The sequence below is a fragment of the Nicotiana tabacum genome, chromosome 2 (genome assembly GCF_000715075.1).
Source record: "Nicotiana tabacum cultivar K326 chromosome 2, ASM71507v2, whole genome shotgun sequence".
Lineage (NCBI taxonomy): Eukaryota > Viridiplantae > Streptophyta > Magnoliopsida > Solanales > Solanaceae > Nicotiana > Nicotiana tabacum.
This window is the reverse complement of record NC_134081.1, coordinates 49,151,201-49,156,283: the sequence shown is the minus strand read 5'-3', so window position 1 is coordinate 49,156,283 and position 5,083 is coordinate 49,151,201. Positions and strand designations below refer to the sequence as shown.

General features: G+C 39.9%; 1 pseudogene; it reads right to left on the bottom strand.

The window, feature by feature from the left end:
• Window positions 1–1,431: 1,431 nt before the first annotated feature.
• Window positions 1,432–1,530, bottom strand: LOC142174132 (small nucleolar RNA R71; annotated as a pseudogene).
• Window positions 1,531–5,083: the final 3,553 nt, after the last annotated feature.

Genomic DNA, 5,083 nt, shown 5'->3' with positions numbered 1-5,083 from the left:
AACAACACTCTGAGGGTCGAAGTTGGGTTCAATGGGGCTGGGGGAGCGGATCCGGCCCCAATTATGTAAATGATCCCTTCAAGAATGAACACTTATGGTTTATGAGGGAAGAAAATGCCCGCATGGACCAAATTCGGGGCGCACCACCGGTGCTGAAATGTCTGGACTCAAAGAAGTATACTTAATTGCCATTCAAACCAAGTGCGGCACCAGAATTAACCCCGAAGCGGTTTAAAATGCCTGATGTTCCAAAGTATGACGGAACTTCGGACCCTCAGGAGTATATTACCACTTATACGATGACGGTGAAGGGAAATGATTTAGCTCCTCATGAAGTTGAATCTGTTTGCTGAAGAAATTTGGAGAGACTCTCACGAGAGGACCCTTGACGTGGTGTTCACTGTTACTCGAGCATTCCATAGACTCCTTTGAGATGCTCGCGGACTCTTTTATCAAGGCTCATGTTAGGCCAGAAAAGTACAGGCCCGAAAGGCCGATATATTCAGTATTGCGCAATGAGAGTCAAAGTTGCTACGATAGTTTGTTACCCAATTCCAGAAGGAGAGAATGTTTCTCCCGGCTATCCCGGATGAATGGGTAGCTGAAGCCTTCACCAAGGGACTGAAATAGTTTGTAGTGCTAATTCAGATTTTTTTTCTTTTATTTTTGTTTTATTTTTCTCTTTTTACGTTTGGTGTTCTTTGACTATGCGCAAGTTACAGGTTAGATTGGTGCATGACTCGAACTTCTGCGAAGGAAGTGCTACCATACGAGCCAGAAATTGAAAAATAACTGCGACCGCTGAGAAAGGAAAGAAATCTCATCGAGACATCAGAAAAGGTTGGGCAATCCTCAACCAAAGAAGATATGGCTGGAACCGGTGATGATAATATAGATTTGGCTACGAGAGAAGCAGCCCAACGACAAGAACAAGCTACACGGGATGCAAAAGAAGCAGCTATTAGAGATGTACATATTATCTACGAAGAAGATAGGGGTCATAGAATTGCTCAAAATCAACCTTTGGGTGCAGATCAGTTCGGAAATATAGCTCCCATGCCTGGGAGACCACTTGGCGATTATGATAGACTGGCCTACAATCAAGGATTATCAAGTACGAGACCATCTCCAATTGCAGCAAATAATTTCGAGTTAAAGCAAGGGTTGCTTCAAACCCTTTAGAATTGTTGTGTCTGAGAGGGAAGCCAAACGAAGATCCAAACACACATCTAATGGACTTCGAGGAGATTATGAACACTTTTCAATACAATGGTGTGTCACAAGATGCAGTGTATCTAAGGTCATTCCCTTTTTTCTCTTAAAGATGATGCAAAGCAGTGGCTTCGAAGCTTACCCATGGGTTCGATTAGAACATGGGAGGAGATGACCAGAAAATTCCTTGATAAATATTTCTCCTCAGCTAAGACGGGCAAGTTTAGAAGAGAAATCCATAACTTCTGTCAGAAAGAGAATGAAACGATTTTTGAAGCATGGGAGAGGTTTAAGGAGATTGTTAGGAAGTGTTAAAATAGCGAAATTGAACTCTGGATGTAACTCCAGGACTTTTGAGATGGATTGACACCGCACTCACATAGAACATTGAGCAATGCAGCTGGAGGCCCGTTGATGAAGAAGACTCCAAAGGAGATAGTGACAATTCTTGACGAGTTATCTGAAGATGCAAATCAGTGACCCTTTGAGAGTGCTGAAAGGAGAAGATCAACTGGTGTTCACCAGGTTGATGTTAACATATCTGTGCAGGTATAGCTTGATGCAATGGCGAAAGAGATAAGGAAGCTGACCTTAGCGTCAATACAAAGTGAGCCTCATGCAGCTTGTGATATATGTGGAAGAGGACACCCTACTCATGAGTGTCAAGCCTCAACTGAGGAAGTGAAGGCTGTGAGAAACTACAATTTTAATGCAATGGGCCAGAGGCACCCCAGTTTTTCATGGAGTTCATCTGGGGGTACCGCGAATGCAGGTCAACAAAATAACTCTAGACCTCAGGGACAAGGAGCTCCAGCATTCCACAATTAGCAGAGGCAGCAATTTCAGCCTCAATAGCCTATTTAGTCTGTCATAGAAGATCTTATGAATGCCTTCATTCTGAAAATTGATGAGAGGCTTGAAACTCATAGCACAGCTATACGGGAACATAAAGCAGCTATCAAAGACAGGTTGGGCAGCTAGCCACTCTATTGTCTGAGATGATTCTAGGAACTCTCCTTGCTGATAGTGAGAGAAATCCCAAAGAAACAGTGAATGTTGTGACCTTGAGAAGTGGGCAAGTGTTGAAGGATCCCACCCAATCCAAAAAGATGTGATAATTGCAAAAGAAAGTGGGGAGCAACTGAAAAGTGATGATAACGACAAGAAGAAAGGCCCAATGAAAACTGAGAAGAAGAAGAAGAAGAAGAAGGAAGAAAAATCGAGAAGGGAGGAACCTGAGAAGAGCGAGCATATGCCCGCTTTATCTTTCCCTCAAAAGCTATATAGGGAAAAGCTGGACAAGTAGTTTGGAAGATTTCTGGATGTGCTGAAACAGGTTCATGTAAACTTACCATTTACAGAAGTGCTCTCACAAATGCCTGCTTATGCCAAATTTATGAAGGAGATACTGACAAAGAAGAGGAAAATAGAGGAGACCTCAGTGGTCAAGCTTACAGAGCATTGCAGTGCTATATTGAAAAATAAACTCCCATAAAATGCGTGGAGATCCACGGAGTTTTACTATACCTTGCTCATTAGGGACTATAAAATTTGATAAGTCTTTATGTGATTCTGGAGCATCAATTATCTTAATGCCTCTATTTATTTACAGGAAACTAGAGAAAGAGATTGGAGAGATAAGATCGGTGCCAATATCTTTGCAGCTGGCAGACCAAACGACCTTAATACACGAGGGGATAGTGGAAGATGTGTTAGTTCAGGTAGATAAGTTCGTATTTCCTGTAAATTTTATAATGGTGAATATGGAGGAGAACAAGGAGGTCCCCCTCATCCTAGGAAGACCATTCTTAGCGACGGGTAGAGCTATACTAGATATACACGAGAGGAAACTCATGCTTAGAGTGGGTGAGGAGACGGTGACGTTTGATATGAATATAGAAAAGGGGGCACGAAAAGAAAAACTAGCTGTGAATGTTGAGTGAAAAGTGAAGGGCTCGAAAGAGAAGGCTGCAGTGAGTGAGAAAGATAAGTGTGGGGTGTACCCCAAAAAGGCTGAAAAGAAGTTATCTGCATGGATGTGCGCATAAGTCCGAAGGCGAGGAATGGAGCCTGATTTCGACTCTGACCCCGACTAGATATTCAGGGAAGTTTCTTTACCTTATGCTTTTTAATTGTGTGTCATGGTTACATGCCACAACTTAAAGTGTGGGGTGGAGGATATGTTGTATATTGTATATTGTATGTATATGTGTTAGTTTTGTTAGTTGTAGTAGTTGGAAAATTGAAAAAAAATTAAAAAATTGAAAAAATTTTGATTTTTCCCGACGATGGATATCATTCAACGGGTTTCTTGAGGGATTAAAGTCAAAAGAAAAAGATAAAAAGATTTTCTTTTGTTAGGTAGTATAACAATTCCCCCTTGATCTTTCTTTATGCCGCGGTTCTTTTCCAAGGGTTTTGTTTGACCCGGGTGTAGTTAGTTTTTATTTTTTTTAAAGTAAGAAACCTTGTGCTATGATTTGGATTGAAAGCAATGTCTCTTGACTTTATTATGCCTTGAGAATAGTGAGTGCTTTAGTTGTGACGCTTAGGCTTAGACTTTGAATCTTGTATAAGTACCTTAAACTGTAGGATTTTAACTTTGCTTAACTGCTTTGACTAGAGTGTCTTGATGAATCTGATCCTGAATGAGTTATGTGCCATGTGTGTGTGAGGTTTTGTGTTATTCTGTGCATTGCATTTGATGTCTAGAACTTGTCCCGTGTGTTTGCAAAGTGAAATGGTAGTTTTGTTCAGTCTTGGAAGTGATCTAGGCATTTCTTTATTGAGCCAGTTATATGCTTTTACCCACCTAATTGTTATGTATCTTAGTTAACCCCGTTGAGCCTATAATCCTGTTTCTTTGGCAACCACAGTACAAGCCTTACCCATTTGTTTGAATTGACCATCTATTTGAACATTTACCTCTCGTGAGCACTTGAAATTGTATGAACTTTGTAAAAGTTAAAGTGTGAGGTGGTTGGTTTGGATTTTGAGTGGAACTATTGAACTAAGGAGAAAGGTGCACTATTTTGAAAAATAAAGAGCCACTTAAATTTAAAAAAAAAAAAAGTGTATGATTGTGAAAAATATTCCTTGATAGTGGTAACTTGATGTAATTGTGCTTAAAGAAGTTGGGAGTTAATGTATATTGATGTGAAGGTGGAGTTTTGGTTTGATATAAGTGCGGGGTTTTGCATAATGAAATGAATGTATTAAAGTGCTTGGGGGGGTATAGTCACTCTTATATCTAAATGTATCCTATCGTCCCGTAGCCTACATTACAACCAATGAAAAACCTACTTGATCCTTGACTGAATGAGCTCAATTAGTAAAGTAGAACACTTAGGGAAAGCTTATGGTACGTCGTTTGTGGCATATGAATGTTGTTTCTGAGAGTGAGCGAATTCTTTCTACCTTGAGTTCCTGATTATTCTTAAATTTTATTATGTGTGAAACTACTCTCTATTTTTGTGCGAGGGCACTTGATTCAAGAAGGAAAGGTAATGTTGTTGACCTCTATGTTAGAGTGAGTGAGCGGGTTATAAATAATGTGTGGTATTTTTGAGTCAAATATGGAGTCTAGGATGTTATGGTATTGTACTTAATCTATTTTAAATATTCCTGGTGTGATGAGTTAGGAGAGTTTTTGAAAAAGGCCGTGTCTATATGAAGTGTAGTATGATTGCTCGAGGACGAGCAATGGTTTAAGTGTGGGGTGTTGATGGTAGGCTATAATATCGTATTTTAGTCGCTTATTGCACTCTAATTTACTGTACTTTATTCGTTTTGAGATTTAATTGCTAGAGTTTTGCACTTATTGTGTGTTTTATGCCTTGTAGGACTGATTTCAAGCTATGTAGATGTTATG